This window comes from Pocillopora damicornis, chromosome 11 (assembly GCF_964200805.1).
Source record: "Pocillopora damicornis chromosome 11, jaPocDami1.2, whole genome shotgun sequence".
Lineage (NCBI taxonomy): Eukaryota > Metazoa > Cnidaria > Anthozoa > Scleractinia > Pocilloporidae > Pocillopora > Pocillopora damicornis.
The window spans coordinates 7722970-7743763 of record NC_142680.1 but is presented as its reverse complement, the minus strand read 5'-3'; the positions used below and the strand labels follow the sequence as shown (position 1 = coordinate 7743763).

Genomic DNA, 20794 nt, shown 5'->3' with positions numbered 1-20794 from the left:
GCCAAAGGGATTTAATAGCATCTTTTCTGAAGATTTCTAGGCAATTCGATTAACAGTGTTAGTCAATTTGTCCCATGGAGGATTACGTCTTCAAATAACCAAGTAGTTCATCAAACGGAGCTTATCCTGGTTTCCGTAGCATAAAGCGGCTTTAAGGGTATTGTTACGATGAGGGATGTCTCAGAATTTTTGTCAGTTTAGCTAATGGTATTCTGGTAATCTTACATCGGCTACTGAAAAGAGAGACACGTAAGCTGAGAATTTGAGATCAATCGTCAATTAACTGAACTATAAATTTTATTTATAATAAATCGTTAATCTTTTTTTATTCGAGGAGTTAGACAATGAGAAGAAAACAATAGTCTGAGCCCTCTTTTCCGACAACCGTCGGACTGCATTCAACCAGCATGATTTCCTTTCCGTGAGTCAGGAGTCTCGGACTGAAATTCAAGACTTAGTTCAAAAACGGGAGAGCAAAAACTCGAATTGGATGGATTTTTCCGAAAATCCTGTGCAGAAAGGCCCACCAGTTCAGTCTTGTACATTTTTTAACTCCCATGTTCCCTGTTAACCTGCGCATTCCTCGTCTAAATCTTGTAAGGCTAGGTCTGGTGCTGCATGGAGATCGTTTAGCTGACGAAATCCTTCTTTCAGTTGCTGTGACATCTGTGACCTTGGGTGGGTCTGTAGGGTCAATTTCAATCGCGCGCAATTCTAGAACAAATCGAAATGAAAAAGACCAAAATTGAGGGGAAAAACGGCATAGTTTGCCTGCGCTCAATTTACCCATAGAAAATAGATTGGAACTGCGTTTTCATATAACCTTCCTTCTCCTGAGCTGCTGAAAATTATTGCTAAGACTATGTTCAAGGCAAGAGCAGTCAAAGATAGTGCATGCATGTTAAGTTCAGATTTCCGAGGTGAACTTGTGCTCACGCCCTTAAGTGTTCCTTAGCAGTTGGCACACGTTCAGAGTTACTCAAATCATCAAACGAGTGGTTTCGCCAAAACCTAAGGGTTTCCTGTATACAATGCGCAGAAAGTAAATCAAAGCTCTTTCCAATCACGTACTTTTGAGACCAATTTGTTAGTGTAGGTGAAACAGTTTCTTGAACTGTGATACATTTTCTCCGTGCACTTCAGTGGGAGTGACATGTCGTAAACAAGATTTGTACGTACCAAAAATGCACACACGCAAGGTATTAAGTAGAAGTAGATGTCAAAGCAAGCCATTGAATTTCTTTTTCTGACGCCGACTGTCTGTAACGTGAACTTTGGAAATGATTTAAGAAAAACTAGTGACCCGCGGAAAATTTGCGAAACCATTAAAGCATTTAAAAAGAAAAAGAAGCTAATAAGATGGCCAGAATTCTTTATTGCGTTGATTTTAATGCATTCTATTCCTTGTTGTTTCTACTGAAAATATTAGCAGCCAGAAAGCATCCTACAATATATTAGAAATGGCTAAAAACTGCAAACATTGCGGAACGAGCAAATTTTGTTACCCACTTGTTCAGACTGAATATGTAATACCGCCTAATGCTACCCATTATGCTTAATTGTATTAGCATAAGAGTAAAGTGAAGGCATTAAACTCTTTTCAGGCACACGTGAAACGTTTCTGGCTAAATGACATTGTAATTCCTACTTGTAGTATGTATAGATTACTTAATGTGCTTTCTTTATGGTAACATAAAATTCAAAGTCATTACATTACATTAGACTCAAAATATCGTCGTATCGAACAGCAAACGAGCGTTGATTCACTACCGAGGAAATTATTCGATCACTTGCCGTAAGAAACGCAAGGCCTATTTTTAGGCTCAGACGCCTTTGAGAGGGAGAATAAATGCTTGGCATGTGTTTAATTTTTTTATCCAGGGTGTCGGCCGACTGCTCATAAGAAGGGCACTTAGCTTAGCTAAGCTATCACGAAGAAAGGCGACGTGTTGTCTTACAACTAGAAAAGCCGATACACTTAAGTCAAAAATTGTTTTAAAATAACATTATCAGTAGTCACTCAACGCCTGAGCTCCCAATGCAGTGCTTCCGCAAAAACGCCCACGCATCGTTTCTACGATATGAACCTGCAAATAAGCTAAGCAAAGAAACAGCAAGGCTAATGATTATCCCGAAAATGGTCTAATCCCCTTATCATCGAACTTAAAATCAATAACTGTATAGTTTCTCTACTCAAAATGTAGCAGCTTGAACGGTTAGCAGGTTGACTCTGCTCTATACTTAAGGCTTTTATTGTTACTTTCCTTGTAAGAATGTCCTCGTAATCCCTTCTTTATGATGTAAACAGACGCCATATACCAAATCTTTAATGTCCTATCTGGTTTCATTAATGGTATATCTTACTGTGCGTCTATCAAGAGCGAAAAGGACGTTATGTATATTTGCACGTTTCTCAAAATTCCTTTGAGTATATATCAAATGTGTTAATCAATGTCCAAAACTATTGTAAAGAATTGATAAACAAATTTTTCGATATTTATACAGGTTGGAAAGGTGAGTTCAAAATTGATCTGACCTTCCTGAAGACAAAAGTTAAAAATTTTATCACCTAGCAAACAAGCTTAAAAGAGCAGACTAACAGCGATGCATATTCTTTCATCAGTTCAGTAAATTCTATTTCACTTAAAACTTACTTACCCTTTTACAGAATGGTACTTAACTTCTCTGAGTCGCAAAAGTACTCTAACTATTAATATAATTAACTGTCTACCGGTCCTCGGCAACACGTGTGACTTTTAGCCAGTTTTTCTACATCTTAATCAGTTTTTACACTCTTACGCTCTACCGATACTGAATTTAGCCCCTTTTTTCGAAGTTTCCCTCCAGGGTGTAATCACTGAATGAAAATCTCTCTTGTTAGCCACAAACATTAAAGGATATAAATCAAGTCATTAATTTTTAGGGGTCTTGATACCTCATTATAAGGTTAAGGTATGAATCAATTCAGGGATTAAAAGTATTTTTCCTCAAGTCCTTAGTTACTTAGTACAATCGTGACTGGATCACGAAATAGTTTTCTAACTTACGGTTTTAAGTCAATTCCTTCAGTTGCCAAAGAAATACGACATATTGAATCCGACCTCGGGTCAGTAAAATTCCTTTGTTATCATTTCTGTCCCTCTAAGATCTGAGTTAAGGGTGAATTATGAATTCTCATCGTCACATAATCCAAGCAATGATTGCATGTCGAAAAGACTTTCAGTTCATATTCTTAAGATGTGCTCAGTTCATCGATGTCAAACTAGGAAATATTTCATCTGACATGCATGCTCTAGTGTCTCAAATAGAGTAGTACCCTATAAAACAAAGCTGTCCTGGAAAGTGAGGTGAGTGAGTCACCTTAAAACAAGAAAATACGCAGAAGGAGACAGAAACTTTCAAGACTTCACTGAAAACCGTGAGGTATTCTCGTAAGACGAGGCTGTAACTGCCCTAGTAATTGCCCTAGTAATTGCCCTAGTAATTACCCCAGTAATGTTTTGAAGTATGTAGAGCAAACGATTCTAGACATACGCGCAATACGCTCTGTAAACAACACACGTACAAAGAGCGACTGTGTTTCAAACAACTTCAGTATGGAAAAACGTTCCATAAATAGTGTCTTTTTAACGTGTTAAGAACATTATTCAGTTATCTGAAAATATTCTTATCATCTTACAGTTCGCACACGAAATTGGACGGTTGGTGAGGTGCAATGGATTTCTGGCAACAGCACAAGGTAATGGAAAGTCATAAAACTTAAACACATGAAATATCCGCTGCTCACAACCCTTTGAACAAGAATCTAACAACAACACTATCTTTTCCTAGCTATGTATGAGGATTTCATTGCATGAAAGGTACTATAAAAAGAATATTGATAGCAATGAAAGAAAGACTATTTTAGAATTACGTATGGTAATGCATTTATTGTTCGCCAGCTGTTCCTATCGAATCTCCATTAATTTATTTGTTCAACGAGTTGTCATATCTGATGATAGTGCACAGGATAAATTCGACTGTGATTTCTTTCATAATGACTAACTTTTACTAACTGAGAGGTCAGTGTGTATGATAAGAATAATCTCGACTGAGATATTAAGGATCTCTTTGTTTTTTCCAGTAGTATTGTATTGTACCCCTCGTTCGCGACGCTTTCCTTCAGCGTTAAGAACTATATCTAAAAAAAATGTATTGGGGATAGTTAAAACTCAAACTTGTTCGAGATATTATGAATTTTGTTTTGTTTAGATCGGAATGTTTCCGTTAGGATAGGTCTGTGAAACCTATGTCAGTGATACCAGGAAATTTGAATAATGGTTCTCCAAGGAAAAATAAGACACCTATCTATGAATTTTCTATTAAGCTTGTTTCATCAAAATCTCTGTAACAATTTAGTTCAACATTCCTTATCAAGCGTCAGACGATCTATTTTGGGTGCAACAATGAGGATTTTTTGGTGCAAAGTTCTCTCAGGGTGGTGCGCAATCCAACCATTCCTAAGATATTTAGTCGTCGTTTTTTTATCGCAAAATATACGGTGTCCTTGTGGTAATTAACTTATATACCATCCTGAGAGGTAGTTTTCCTTGGCTGACACAAATTATATTGTCAATCGTTGTATCAAGTGTCCGTGGTGCGATCGCTCTTGTCAATTCCCGGGTCGTATGTCTAACTGGCACACGCGTTGTCTGTTGATGAAATTCCAATGCGGGATTATCGATAGAAGCCACCTTAAAAACAGCAAATGTTTTGTTTTTACATGCGACACGATCGAACAGGTTTTCGCAAGTGGATGACGACCAAATCAGACGAGTTTTGACTCATCAAATGAAAGTTATTAAACAAGATTTTTTAAGGGATGCTGTGATTGATATTCCATGGGGCTTAAATGTTTAAACTGAAGTTACTTGGATTAAAATGACCATCTCTTACAACTTAATAAAATTCTGAATCTCTCCTTTCCTTACCTTAAAAATGATTCCGTAGTTTTGCATGCTGCCAAGATCTTTCTTTATTGTTGGACAGGTTTACTTGGTTTTCGATATGCACTGTTTTGATTACTGAATAATTTGAAGAAGTCCGTGCACGACGTGTTTATATCAATGCGAATTAAGACATAGAGCCGATTTTATTGAATACTTTATATTTTGAACAAAATCATGATCCTTAACATAGAGCGCTCAGGTTAAATAACGATTTTTCATTTTATCTATATGTACATATTATGTTGTATTTTAACAAATGTTTCTTCCACCACCGATAAAGTGGGGAAGAAAATTCAGTCTTAGATAGAAGTGCCAGAAGTTGCTAAGACTGACAGCATTTTGCTTTTTTACTTCACTTAATTTGCATTCACAAGATCAACATTCTTTCTTTACTAAATGTAAAAAAAAAGATAGAACAAATAACTGCGTATCTCTTACATCTTTCATTTTATCTTTCAACGTAAACCACAGATTATGGCGATACTCTTACCGGGATTCCTTCTTTTAGCTGATTTTCTGTTTACTTTCTAGGAATACTAAAAACTGGAACGGTTTTTACTGACGTACAATTTCATGTTTTACATCATGGCCGAGTAAAATTTATAAACTTACTTATTTCAACATGACCACTTGTGCGACTTGTGGCCATGAATATTTCATTCACCGCAAGCAGAAATATCATGTACTTGTAACAGGCAAAGATAAAGTGCACTATTTAAAGAAATTTATGTTTGGAAGAATTGTAAATCAGAAATAAAGCAGCGATGCTTGTTCCAGATAATGAGATAAACAGCTGATTTCCAATTCTTAACTGTTCGACTAAAATCCCTAACAATGAGAGCCAGATACCGTTAATCTTCTTATGGCAATGTGATTAATAGTCGCGAATTGATGTCATGTATACTTACATCTGTTTAAATGGTTTTACCGTGAACCCGCGTTCACCGAAAAAAATTGACTGGAGCCATCCTTTACTTTTATTCTTCTGTTCCTAAAGTATGCCGCACAAAGTTATTAAAGACCTTCATTGCAGCTAGCAATGCCAGACCGTTTTAATGTTTTTCAGAGTTTTCGTTTTGTGACCATGTTGATACTCTACTGTTTCGTCGCTTTCTTCTTTCCTTTTCGTCGCAGTATATCGTTACATTTTGCGTGTGTCTTTTAATTTGCAAATTTTTCAATGATCTCTTTAATCAGGCTCTTTCTTTGATTTTCTTGATAGGATTGAATACAATTTTTTTTCCTTTAAAGGCGTTTCGTCCTTAAGGCTTCGAGCCTAGAAGCTTGTTCTTCTAATTTTTAAAAGTAATGAACGGAGTCAGGGTTGAAGCTAAATAACTACTTTTCAAGTGAGAGGTGGCAATGATGAATTAATAAGCCCTACTCGAATACCTTCCTATTTATGGCTTCATCTTTTCATCAGCTACATTTATAATTGTCTTATTGATCAAATGACTCGCGGCTTGTGCATCCGTCAAAGACCAATTAGGTTCTTCAAGATGGTTCCAAAGAGTGTTCGAGGGTTTTAATTGAGTTAATGGTCAGTGTTTTGAATATGAAAAGGAAGCCTCTGACCTTTACATACCTCAGGACTAATTTCAAAGCACTAGAATCTGCAGCGACCTTCTGAAATGCAGTCGGTCAAGAAAGCGGTAGAAAGTTGAGGAAAAAGTTTGTTGAGTTTTGGGGTGCATAAAATTAGTCACAACCGGATGAACAGATCATTCAATTGAGAAGGGAAAAAGTTTCTTCCATATTTCTAACTTCGATGCTATTTTAGTCAACTCCTCTAGAGTACTCACTATTCTTATAAAATTTTAGGGAAAAAAGTCTATCTGACAAAAGGTATGTTCAGCTTTTGGGTTTAACTGTTCCATCAGATCATCTTTCAATGACCAAGGAAAGATTTGGAAATATTTTCAAAAACTTACAAATGGAATGTAAACTTCACAATGATATACAAGTTACATAAGAGAATTACTGGAAGAAAATATTTTAACCCACAAACTTCAAAAAATTGTTCACGGTTGTCACGTGTATAGGCATACGTAGGTTCATTACGATTATTATGCAATACTTTTTTTGTCAAATTTGTGTTATCGAAAAAAATAATTATATTTAGAATAAGAGAAACATTATCTCTGACCGCAATTATTGAGTGTCGTCTCGCCACGGGTTGTAAAGGGCTTAACTTGCCTATTTGCTGAACATAGGTATGATTGGTCGTAGCCTTGAAAATTTCCTTTGCGTGAAGCCTGTGATCATTGAGGCTGATTTTTGTCAGTGCACAGGCGCAAGCAAAAGCGCAAGAAAAAACCTTGCACAAGCAAGCGATAGAGGTATTAGCGAAAGAAGAACGGGCATACTCCGTATTTCTCTGAATTGGAGATGATGCATAATTGCTTCTGCTGAATTTTCAAGTAGACTTGAGTATTAGAACTAGTGAGAACTTCTAAGAGAAATAGATCTAACAATCACCTGGTGATCAGATGTTGTACCCCCTGAAGGCCACTTGCAACGGGCTCGTCGTAGAGGCTTAGTCATCTGTATGCCACGGAATAACGAACCCTAAATTGAAACAAAAAAGAATTTAGCTGGCCCATAATAACTATTCCACCATCATAATTTTTAAGTCAGATACGGTAGAGACAAGTACAATGTGTGGCTAGGGAACTTCGGAAGAATTTGCAGCCCTGTTTGCTGTCAAAAAGATGTTTCCAAATTTTTGCTAGGGAGTGAAAGGTTAAAAAAAGAATTCCAAAAATTTTATTTTTTGAAAAACATTTCTGAATCAGATAGCAGTCGGTCCCCTTACAAGCCCATCAAATGTAAAGGTTTGTAAACAACATTTTGGAGACCTGCCATACGTTGACACTCACCTATTGTAACTATTTGAAAGAGAAAACTCTGGGGCAAGGAGAAAATTGAAAACAAATGATAACAAGAAATTAAATATTTTCAGTGTTCAGTTCATATTTGTGAGATGAAGTTGATCAGTCCTTTATGCACTTGTCAATGATCTTATGTGCATCTTTACATGGCAAATGAACTGCTTCTTTCCTTTCGTTACACTGGTGTAGAAGAGAAAAATTGAACCATCAAAGACAAAAGAATGAGCAGGTAAATTTGACTATTTGGGTCAATGGTCAAAGAAAATATGAAAAACCGCTTAAGCGCAATTGTTCGGTTACAACACTAAAGAAATTAAGTATTTTTAAGATGGAACATGTGTCTAATACTGATAGCCTTTCCTTAGAGACAGGAGATAATTTTTTAGGTCATTAGCTTTGGCATACTCTATCTTATTGTGAATTTAGGACAAAGCTTGCCTCGATAACGCAACTAGATTTCTCTCTGCACTCTTACTTTTCGAAGCTAAGCAATATCAAATGTATCAACATCTTCTAACCGTCGCTGACAGTTCATATAATTTTTTGGAAAAGCGAAATACAAAAAGAAAGTTGTTGAAGTATGTTCATTTTAGGTATCGAGTCAGACCCTCTTTTAAAAATCACTCTAGCATGAGAATCAAAATGTAACGTTAGATCAATTTCCTATTTTTTATGAAAAAAGAAGAATTTCCCCGTGGCCGATATCTGGTGATGAAGCGTGACCTACTCTATCTTCGCTTCATAAATTAAATGAAATTTTTTCGCAATTTTCCATGTTATCATATATTTTGCTTTAATCGTTTTGACACCATTTGACAAATGAATAATCAGATATAAGTACAAAAAATATATGCAACTCGTTTACAAGTTACAAGTGTGGTTGGGAATCCTTCTGCGATTGAGAGCTAGACTGCTAACCTCTTGAGTTTGTGGACCGGACTTTGAGTGCGGTGCTCAACGAGTTTGATAGAAAATTCCGAGAGGTATCTGACGAGTCTCTACGCCGAGACGAAACGCCTCGTCAAACCAGCGACAAAGTATTTTTCATAGGTATTTAACAATTTTTGATACTGTGGAAACAAATAAATGCATAGATAAAAGAAAAACGGAGTGATGAGCGGCCAGGGGGGGGATTTTAAGCTATATCACCTTTATTTAAAGAACAAAAAAACTCTCTGAATCTGCCGGTGCGCTAACTAAAGTTCAGTATAACGAGCAAAAGACACGTTTTCTTACTGAGTAGCCACAATCCAGGAAGAAGAAAACGAAGGAATAATAAGATACAGCGATTGTATGGAGGACGAAGAGGAGATTATTTATAAGAGAAAGCCAAAAAACAAGAATCATACCAGTGAAATTGATCCTGCGCGTTAGAGGGCTTGCATTTATTATCATTCTGTATGAGAATAACCAATTCTTACATCAAACTTTCCTATGGCATCAAATGTGAGATCATGTCTGTGCGCATTCTATGACATTCGACCACAATTTCACTACTTAATAAGCCAATGGCACTATAATTTCGTTAGATTGAGCTTTTTCCGGCGTCTAGTGTAGATTAATGGATTAGGGTTATTTATGCAACCCTTTGATGAAATTTTAGCCCATGGCAGATTTTCAGACATTTTCCTGCGGCCGGTAATCTGAAATATTCCCAGGCGGAAAAGAATACTGTCCGAGTTTAAGTGTTCAACGAGGCAAGAGAATATCAACATTTTCAATTCTCATGAACAAAGTTATGAAATAAATCATCGAAAACTGAGAAACAAAAGAATAAGTATTTTGTTCCTTGAATAGAAATAGAAATAAATACTTCTCCGTATCCCAATAGTATTAGAAGGGGGGCGGGGGAGCGGTGAAGAGTCCGATTCTTGTTTGTAGTTTCAGCAATTCCACAAATCACGTATTTCATTTTAAGTTAACGAGAAAACGTCCATCACAGATTACTCCAGTTAACTTATGTAAGTCCGAAATTCCTCAGACGAGTTCACAGTGCACAAGGTCTGTTCTGTTTTGAAGCGACCTCGACTTCGAAAACGTAAGGGAATTCCATGTGATTTATTTTCAACAACAGAAGTTTGAATCTTATGGTGATGACCTTAACTTATTTAATACTAAAAAAAAGCTGTGCTCGGCAATATGATTGCCCATCCTCATCGTGTGCGAAATGTATCGATGAAAAGTTCAAAGCAACAACATTACATCGTCAAGATATCCGTGCGCGGTTTGATCGTATCTTAAATTCTGCCAAGAGAACAAACGAAACCAAAACTCGAACTTATTTGTCAGAATCTTCGCTGTTCGCTGCCATTGCACTTAACACGCAAGTCAACATGGTCGAACCACGCGTGCAGAGTTGACAACAGCCATTTGTGATAAAACACATATTTAAATCTGAGGATAATATTATAAAGCTTTGAATGGGAGCTTAGGCTCCGCTTTGTAACTCCGTAAAATAATGAAGCAAATATACTCTAACCTTCACATAGTGTTGATAATGTTATTTTTGTTCTCTGGAAGCAATTTTTTGGCCATTTCGTCGAGTTTTAGCTGAGCTTTTATCTCACTATTGACTGTACTAAGGTGAAGAAGGGAAGAAGGCTTCGTTAAATCAACGGACTGACTCACTCTCGAAAATCGCTCGATTCTTAGACTAAACCACGTCTTCCCGCTTCGAGACTCTCTTTAACGAAAGTCAGATAGTTTTCCTTCAAGTTTATCGAAAAATATTCCATAAAAGCTCTGCTTTCGAGGACTCAATCCCGCGAAAATGTTAAATGACCGGTCATTTTGAAGCCCTTCGAATCTGCAGTAAGAACTTCTTGAACATTTCGGCGACAGGGTCGGTCTGGACACCAGCCAAATTTACCCCAAATGACACCCCGACAGCCATAAGTCATGTATGTTTGCCAATTCTAAATTTTTCACTTACCAAGTTGTAGTTCTAGAGCAAAACGCAACTGAGATTGTCTTTTTTCTTTTGGAAATGTCTTCTTCGTGTTTCCTCTTCATTTTTTTTGCAAAGAGAACTATAGGATAACAGGGCCCCTCGTGATTCAAATACTGAAAAAATCCTCAATCGATGATTCCATTAACCTGTAACAGGAGTCTATTGCCGGAAATTAATTTTGAATGAGTCAATTAATGTTTGAGATTATATTATCAAATCATAATTCAAGAACACGGTCCACAAAACAAGAGGATCGCGGCTCAAATTAGGTTTTCAATTCACATATCACGGCTGCATTTGAGCTCTGACCATATGAGTAAAAAAATTAAAACATATTACTGTATTGTAATATTAGGATAGCAAGAATTATGAACTAAAAAGAGCATCGAATGAGATGGGGGTCACAAAATTCTATTAATAACAAAACAGACAAAAAATGATATTGAGTTCAAGCCAACTTCAATGATTATGTATACGTGGAACAGCTAAATATGTATGATGAGCGAAATCTGTGAGAGATCTAGTATATGACATTGTTTACTGAGCAGAAAATCTCGAAATTGTTGATTTGTCTTTGCAGATTGCCGTTAAATTTTTCTTTATGACCAGCAAAGTGATAGTCTTAGTCTTAATGATAGTCTAAATTTGGCAATTTTTAATTCAATCTTAACTTGTATCGATGGTGAATTGTATTTTTAACAGTATTTTTATGTACTGATCACCGGTTTATACCAGCGTTCTTTTTGATGAATTCGCTGATCCGTTTTTTCATTTTAACTAGAGCATTTATTATTATTATTATTATTATTATTATTATTATTATTATTATTATTATTATTATTAGTTGAATCATTGGCTGCCGGGTTTAAGTAAGTACCCCAAAGTGAGAGTGTGTGTAAAAGAAACCTACTCTTGGATGAGGCACGGTAATTAACAATTTTAACAGAGTGAGTTATTTACTATGCTGCCAACTTACACATTTCTTTTGTTTTTACAGAAAGACCAGAGAAATGCTCTTTCACTGAAAGACAGACTACTGATCACGATTTAGAAAGGTAAATTAGTCCTTGTGAGGAAGCAGGGAAGGTTGGGGTCGACAATTTGCAAATACGTTTTTCGTTTAGGGAGTGCGATAAATATGTAATGCAGTGTTAAAAATTTCGATAACAAGATGAATATTTTTAGAACTCCCAGATCTCCACCAAAGAACAAGTTATTCAAGCCAGAAACTTCAGTTTCTGGCTTGTATAACTGTATAAATGTAGGTTTTTGATGGTCGTCACCTACTTCAAAGAATTTGATCGTGTGGTGGGGGACTCACTGAAAATCTTGGCAGTCATGTGCTTCCTGGCTCTTCATATCCCGATCCTATTTTCAGACACATTAACAGGATTAAACATATTTTCGTAGTACTTATTAAAAATTATAATAATGTAACCTGAAAGCATTCAAACCAAATAAATTCAACCAAAAGCAATGCGTATTTTTGTCGTGTGTAATTCCTAATGCTTACTTATCCATGGGTTGAAATACAAGGGAACAGATCTAGATTTATCGACACACAGGAGTACTTCAATTATTTTTAGTTCATTTGAGTGGTGGTGGGAGAGAGAGCGCGTTGCGTGACGAGACCAAACAATGGCTGCGAAAGAGACTAGGCACCAAAACGATTGTTTTCGGTTTCAAGCCGAGACCGAGCGCTTGGTTCGAATGAGACAATCGGAGCGCGTAGAAGGGGGAGAACACTTCCCAATACCTGGATTGCCTCTTATGTTCTTGGTGGTTAATGAGAGGTTTTTGTGTCAGATTCGTGCGTATATTTGAGCATTTTTTCATTTTTGCTTGTTTGTTGAATTCGTCCAGCTTTATCGTGTTTCGATGAGGCGATATAAAACCGGAAAAAATCTTTCATTGCCTACCTATCCTTTCATAGCATATTTGGCAGATCAGATAGCAGAGAATGAAAAAAACTCCTATTTTCCAGGAGCTATCGATTCATTTACGCTATATGCGTGTGGTTGAAAGTAAAAACACATGGGTAGAGAGAACGGCATGAAGGGAACGTTGAACCTCATTATCAGGACTAATTTATGAGACGGTCGATTCACCTAGTCATAGAAATTTTGCAAGGAAACATCCACGAGTTTTGAAAACCGTGGCAACCATGGTTATCCTCCTTTTATTCATCTGGCCCCGGCTGTTCGAATGTCGGATAATGCTATCCACTGGATAAATCGCTCTCCGGTGAATAGCACGGTAGATTTTGTTAACAGTTATCCGCTGGATAGCAATTATCCGTCGGATAGTGTTATCCGTCCTTTATACAACTGGGCCCTGTTTTTAGTAGTTACCTCGTAAACGAAGATACCATGAGTGATAAGTGATGATGATTGTCAATATTCAAAAATATTTGAAACAATTGCATATAATTTATGCTTAAAACACCTGGCTTACAATTCAGCACCTTCATTTACATTATCATTGTGCATAGGCATCACCTATCGACATTCCTATCCCAGCAGTATTCAGGAAGCTTGTCACTATGGGCCTAATTAAAAGGCCAGTAGTAGAGTATCTGAGGTCCTAATCGGAAGGTCGTAGGTCCGAATCCTACCAGGAGCACTCGGAGTTCTTTTTCTCCGAGTAGGCTTCTGTCATTCATTGTATAACATCCTCTTTCACACGTATTTATCCATATCCAGTTGCTGGAGTTATTGAGCAACGCCAGTTTTACGACATCTCGTTAGAACTATTTCCTTTTTCTGCTTAGTTTACCTCGCGTGAGAAATAGCTTAAGGCTATAATCGCCTTAAACTATTTTTTTTCCTTTATCACGTTGCAGATCACGTAACTGTACTCCAGGGCATACCCGTTTCGCTTTTTTATGATTGAATGTAACACTGAGAATTAATGTAAATATAACCTTCTCAGAACTTCAAGCGAAAAAATAAATTGACATAATCATGGGAAATCGCCTAATAGTCATTTTTTCTAGTCATAGTGCAGATGTTTTACTCAACAGCATCTCTATTGGTTTAGAAGTCCCAATTACGTTTTTTACGAAATCGAGCTTTACTGTAAAGAAGGCCTCTTACTCAGATTAATATAAATACAAAAAATTCAAATAGCAACATTTCTATAGCTTTCATTCCATCGACCATTGAGGCTCGAAATTACATGAAGAACTTTTGATCACCTCGTTACAAACTTTCGGACTTACTCTGGAAAAAATTACTTGTTAAAAGTGCTTATCAAGGGCAGACAGTACGTTAGGGTTTTAAAGGAACCAACCTAGTACAGCATGACGGGCCACAAAAGAACGAGGAATTTTCTTGAAGCTTCGGCTGGGCTTGGCTCACGGTATAATGCAAACTAGAAATTAAAGCCACCTTTACCGCCTAAATACATTACACTTGTAATCCCAATCTAATGTTAATCCAATCAAAAATCTAAAGAATTACATTTGCGCAGCAAGAGTTTTCCGGGAGTTTTCGGGATTCTTCTCGTCTTCTCAAAACGTTTCCTGACACGAAACTTAATGACAAACAAATCACCGAGAAGTAGAGTTTGATTGTTTCGTTTGGATGCTCATACATCGAAGTCTCTTGTAGCATGGAATAGTGACTGCTAGAGTGCGGAAACACGTAACACCGGCCCGATTTTCTGTCTGGGCGGAAGTGAGATGTCTCATGGGAAAGGGGGCGGGGAATAAAGGTTCCAATTCATGGATACCTAATTTCACTGTTTCAGCTTTTCAAAAAAATTGTGAAAAGATAGAAGACAGAATGTGAACAGTCTGTTTTCCCCTAGTCAACTCAGAAATCAACTGAATTATAACAAACATCAATAAGGGATGCTTGTCTATGACTTAGCAATCATTGGCGACGTGGGACCAATTTCACATGAACTTGGACTTGAACTCTTTTCCGTTTTACGATATTCATGCTGATAGTATCTTCAATCCATGGAATGCGAAAAGATGAAAGGCAGACTGAAAATTCTGTTTTACTCTGGCTCATTCGGAACTAATCTGGCTTAAAGGAATCCTCAAAAAGAGGTGCTTGTTTGTATCTCCAGTCCATAAATAAGTACAAGATAGATTCCTAAATGTTCGATAACACATGAAATTTATCTCTCGGGATTCTTTTCGGAGTCGAATTTATTCAGGGGTCGAGACAGGGTCTTCTGCAAAGAGAATCGTCACGTTTTGCCTCTTGAAAAATTAATTATGCAATTTTCAAGTTGATTGTTTTGGCCTTCTCCAACCCAACTTGTCCTTATTCCTCCTCGGCTTATTGACGCCTCTTCAAGGTCTCTCTGTTGAACTGAGCAGAGGTTTTATAGTCCTTGTGATCTCACCAGAGCTGAAGGTAGTTTTTTTGTGTGCCGCGTGGCCCTTCAACTTTGATGAAATTGCAGATGACTCGTGGCAAGAGAATATCAGTCCAGTTCTTGTAAGTGTGAAACCTAAAAGGTTTATATTCGTTTATACCAGAAAAGTACGGCGAAAAATTTGATAGAAGTGAAAGTATATTACATTCAACATTATTTTAGGAACTTTGTTATCTTGATGTTGGGAATATGAATGGAAATAATATATATTGTAAGCTATTCAGTGAAAACATGAAAGCTAGTTTATCATCTTTTATTCTCTTTACGACCTTATTTTACAACTTAGATTAGTTGATATCGTATCCTGTTGTGAGGAAATAGTCTATTTACGTCTAATTTGGGAGTTAAGGCAGAACGTTCTTATTTTTTTTTTTCTCGCGGTTGAGCTTGAAAACGTTCTTAACATGTTTTTAAAGTTGTGCGGTAAAGCATGTACAGGTAATAAAGTGATTTCTCCTGCAATTTAGGACAAATTAACACGAGTCAATTTTCAAAGGCTAACCATATTGCACGAGCCTGTAGAGCAAGGGCAGTTTGTAGGCTTCGAAAAATATACGAGTTCCTATTATCTCAAATTGCACGGGAAAAGTCATGTGATTACTAGTTAACAATATACAAGCAAAAATATGACTCTGTTTTCCTCTTTGGCTGTTCTTATTCCGTAGCATGGATCGCCGGTTGGGCCGCTTGCTTTGTCTTGTTGCCGAAGTTGTCGATCTTTTCCCGCAAAAACTTACTTAAAACTTTCAAAACCTCTCTCGAGAATAATTTAGCGTTTATATTCTTTCTCCGTTAGGTATCCGCCGCGTAGCTATCACGTTCGCAATCTTCCCCGTCTTACGCAACGAATTGTTCCGTAAAACTCCTCGAGAATATTACTCAGGGGCTCCGGTTCATACTTTCATATCCATTTTGGGAGGCCAGAATTTTAACCGCTAGTTACCCCCTGGCTAGGTTTTTTGTTTTTAGCATTCTCACTCAAACTTTGAATCAAAACGTTGTATTGAACTTTCTCCTAACCATTTCTCCGCCATTTTGTTTTGCTGCGCTGTCGCGACTTACCTGTCAATCAATTTTGTTTCAACTTTCTGCACTCAATTTTAGCTTTTTGTACTAAACTTCAACTTTCTGCACTATTTGGGATTAATTGACGTGTTCTCAGCCAATGAGCATGCTGAAATTTTTGCACGTGTATTATTGTAAAATGAATCAATTAAGTTCGACTACAAACTGAGTTTCGCTTCAGTGTATCGTGGAGAAACCCGCATTGTTAAAGTTAAAAAATATCCCTTAATACTAGAATTAATTTTCGAATTATACCAAAGTTTTGAATTTCTTTTACCTATACTTATACTTCTCACAAATTAGCAAAACAAAGACGGTTCTCAACTGACTCTCAGCCTAATATGTTCCTAGGATGTCTTTAAAATTTTGGTTGGTCTCAGCCTGAACGTTCTTATGAAAAGGGTTCTTATAAAAAAAAAACTGATTTCTGTATGGGAATTTCCTTGAAATCTCCCTACTTATATATTCCATTCCTCCTCGTCTTCTCGAACTTGCCGTTTACTTTGTCGTTATGTAACGATGTTTAAATATTATTTTCTCCATAACTCTCCAATGAAGTCATATTCTGAGGTCTTCATAAATCGGCTGTTTTGTTGTTTGATCGTGGGTATCCAAGCTCGGGGAATTTCGATTCCGCTTTCCCTATTGATGTTGTTGGGATGAAGTCTTATATGGATAGCCTCTTTAACCCTAGGTGTGTACCAGTGGGGGTCACGATCAATAAACTTAACATTGCTCCAAATAGGAATATGCCCCGTTTCGTTAGCATGCTCCGCAACCGCAGAGGTCTGAGTACGAGCAAACCGTATGTCTTCGTCATGTTCTTTCATCCTTTCTCGCATTGATCTTCCAGTTTTACCGATATACACTTTGCCGCATTTTTATGGGATCTTGTAAACGACACCGTCTTGCTTTAGGTCGTACTAAGTGAGACCTAAGTGTTGTGTCCGACCTAAAAACGGTCCGTATGCCTTGATGTTGTAGGCAGCGGCGAAGAACCTCTGATACACCAAGGGAGAACGGCAGTAGATTTAAATTCCTGCGCGGGCTCTTTGTTGGTTGTTGCCCTTGTTGTCTTTGCGAGTTTTCATACAAATGCAGAAGGATAGCCATTAGAAACCATTGTCGATCTTGTTTTTGTTTTGCCGGATCTAAATTGTGACTTCATGGACGATCGACATGGATTGACAGCTAAGTTACTATCACCTATATATAATCAGATGAATCCGGGCATTTTCTACTCAAACTGAGCTAGAATTCTAAGCTAAAAAGGTGTACGAAAAGTTGCTAAGGAGTAAAGACAATATACCAACAAGGGTGTTAAAGAAAGCCTGAATTTTCCCACGAGAGAAGTCAAAATCCAAGTACGGCGTCATTCGCAGAGCTTATTCTTACATTCAAGGTTCAATCACATGAGCTACTAATTTTTAATTTCTCCTTCTACTACGTATAAATAGTCGAGTGGACACGTGATGAGAACAAAGTAACATGGAAACCAGAGGACATATAGGGCAATTCATGGCCTTATTCTCACAACAAGCATAATAAGAAATGTATGGCAAACGATGATGAAAATTTATGTTTGGATCTCAAGGGTACAACAAGGAAACGCTATTTTGGAAAGGTTACTTGTCCTCTTTATTTTATGTGGTTTCTTTTCCTTCCAGGGAACGATGAATAACTCAAAAGAGCTTTCTACGTAGAAAGTAAAAGTTGATCTCTCAACCACTATACAAGATATTTGAAAACATGCCCTGCAAGGTGTTTCTTTGGCGTGTAGGTGTGTGTTACATCACAGGAGCCCTCAGCCTGCAGAACAGGGGGTCATTTCTAGACGCTTTTCCGGCAAACAGAGGCAAATGGAATGTGAGATTTATTAAAGATTTATTGGCTTTCTCAGTGGATAGGAAAAGTCTTCAAGGTAGTGTGGAACACTCGAGTAATCGGCATCATATGTCAGAGGTAGCTGGCCATGCCGTTCTACTAAAAATTTAAGATCCTTTGATATTGAGATTGATTGTCCGTCAGGAGTAATATATGTCAATTGTCGCAAAACAGTTTGTCGCTGTCAAATAATAGCAGTTTAGGCTCGCACGTAAGTTATTGGTCTAACTTGAGTCTAGTTACGATACTTCGTTATCGCGTAATGCTGCTGTGTAGCTTAAAAATCAAGGACTTTTTTGTAATCAATTTTTGCTGGATTTGCTTTTATCTTAGCTCCTCAGTTAAAAATCCGACAAAATTAGTTGCTTTAGTTCCCCAAATGTAGGGAAAAAGAAACGAGAAAAAATACCCGAAGAGAGACGACAAGGTAGAGTGTAAACGTAAAGTAAATCTTTTTGTTCAATTACGGTAGTGTCAGCACAGGCAGACCCCTTTATGTGTTCGTGGTTACTAACTGTTGACGCGAGACGAACAGAATCTATGAAAGTTACGAATAAAGCTCTGAAAATTGCAGCATATCTAAATTACATCTCGGTCTGAAATCTCAATAAAGTAAAATTGAAATTTTAATCGATTTAATTGTGATACTTTTTGGCCTTCATTGGCCGTCACGAAATTACCTTTGGCCAAAAGTGCTTTCGTAAAATACGCTTGGAAGGCCCATGAGGGCGAAAAACACTACAAATGAGTCGGTTAACACTTAATTTAACTTTAAGAAAATGAACGACACTTTTTAAAAACATGTTTCGACAGTTATTCTGTCATCTTCAGTTCTGAATAATACAAAGTACAAAGTTGAATTTTAAGTGTGTAACAAATTGCTGATTGGACAAAACAAATAATAGTAACAGATCAATGTATGCATTTGCAAGGAAAGTTTTAAATTAACATGATAAAGTTGGTGATTAAAAGTAGGTTTCTCCCACTGAATATGGATAGCTTCTTTGATTTCAAGTTGAAAAGTTGTGGAAGCCCATTGCGTCCGCTATCGAAACAGACAACTATAACCTGGCTAAATATCTGTGCAATCTGCTAACACTTGACATTCTAACGGAACATTGTACCTCGGACTCCTTCACTTTCGTCCAGGACATCCCAGTCATTTTACAAACATGCCTCTTGAAGAATGCATTGACCTAGCGGTCAGGTACATTTCTGATGGTAACTCCGACCTCAAGTTAAGTAGCACTGAGCTTAAAAGTCTTCCTCCATAGCCACCGCCCAGACCCATTTCCTATCAAAGGGTATTTCCACGACCAGATAGATGGTGTAGCTTATGGGGTCTCCCTTCTCTCCTCTTCTTGCTAATCTCTTTATGGGACATCATGAAAAGTTATGGTTGGAAAATTGGCAGGGCTCAGAGGTATTATTTTACCGCCGTTATGTTGACGATACATTTTGTTTATTTCTTTCGGAAAACGATGCGCTACTATTTTTCAATTATATAACCTTCAGGCATCATAACATTAGGTTCACTAAGGAAAAAGAAATAGATCACAAAATACCATTCCTCGATGTTTTAGTCAACAGTGACACCCGTTTTCCCGTCACAAGTGTATACCGCAAGAAAACCTTCACGGACCTGTTGACTAATTATTTTAACTTTATACTTTATCCCTACAAACTGGGTCATATTCGCATTCTTGTTGATAGAGCCTACAAGATCAACAGCACATGGTTGGATTTCAGAAACTCACTGAAATCCTTAGAAAGAATCTTTTTCCAGCCCATCTGTTTAAAAGGGTTGTCAATCGGTACCTCACCCTCACCCGTAATGAGAGCAATCCCCCGATCTCCGTATCAGACACTATTATTAACTTTTATTTTAAATTACCTTACATTGGCCCTTTTTGTTTTGTCACGAAAGAAAAGGTTCGCCAATTTGCTAAGCGTTATTGTAACAACACCGATATTAAGTTGGTTTATTCATCATTTAAAATAGCCAATATGTTTGGTGTGAAAGACCCTATTCCTTGTGGGTTCCGTACGTGTGTGATTTACAAGTTTTTATGTGCGGGCTGTAATGCCTGCCATGTCGGCGAAACCTCTCGACATTAATCCACACGCGTACGTGAGCAATTGGTCAGTGATAGGACCCGTCACATTTTCAGACACCAATGTCGCACTCTTTGTTCTGATGAGTGTTTTAACATCCTAGATCACGCTCTCACAACTTTTCAAATGAAAATCAAAGAAGCTATCCACATTCAAAGGGAGAAACCTACTCTTAATCACCAACTTTAATTTAAAACTTTCCTTGTAAATGCATACATTGTTCCGTTACTATTTGTTTTGTCCAATCAGCATTTTGTTACGCACTTTAAATTCAACTTTGTACTTTGTATTTTTCAGAACTGAAGATGACAGAAGAACTGTCGAAACATGTTTTTAAGAAGTGTTGTTTATTTTCTTAAATTCGTTACATATCTGTTCTATCCAGACCTAATTTAACTTTACTGAGATATTCAGCCTGAGATGTAATTTAGGTATGCAATTTTTAGAGCTTTATTCATAACTCTCACATATTCTGTTTGTCTCGTGTCAACAATTATTAACCACGTACA

At 37.2% G+C, this 20794-nt stretch overlaps 2 long non-coding RNA genes and 1 pseudogene across 11 annotated transcripts; 1 reads left to right on the top strand and 2 right to left on the bottom strand.

Moving 5' to 3' along the window:
* Positions 1–279: 279 nt before the first annotated feature.
* Positions 280–14238, bottom strand: LOC113673243 (uncharacterized). Of its 7 annotated transcripts, none has more exons than XR_003446402.2 (4): positions 14121–14238; positions 12117–12197; positions 7467–7556; positions 280–714 (listed from the first exon to the last, which is right to left on the bottom strand). It is a non-coding gene; the product is annotated as an uncharacterized LOC113673243 (long non-coding RNA). The 7 variants fall into 7 exon arrangements; XR_016181385.1 differs by having other exon boundaries at positions 12151–12197; positions 14121–14218; XR_003446403.2 differs by lacking the exon at positions 12117–12197 and having other exon boundaries at positions 14121–14203.
* LOC113673244 (uncharacterized) lies at positions 2986–11964 on the top strand. 3 transcript variants are annotated; one of them, XR_016181388.1, is made up of 3 exons: positions 2986–3106; positions 3682–3739; positions 11827–11964. It is a non-coding gene; the product is annotated as an uncharacterized LOC113673244 (long non-coding RNA). The 3 variants fall into 3 exon arrangements; XR_016181389.1 differs by lacking the exon at positions 2986–3106 and adding an exon at positions 3210–3347; XR_003446404.2 differs by lacking the exon at positions 2986–3106 and adding an exon at positions 3291–3423.
* Positions 14239–15413: 1175 nt separating the features above from the next.
* Positions 15414–17373, bottom strand: LOC149037270 (uncharacterized; annotated as a pseudogene). The gene has a single exon (XR_016180742.1). The product of XR_016180742.1 is annotated as an uncharacterized LOC149037270 (transcript).
* Positions 17374–20794: the final 3421 nt, after the last annotated feature.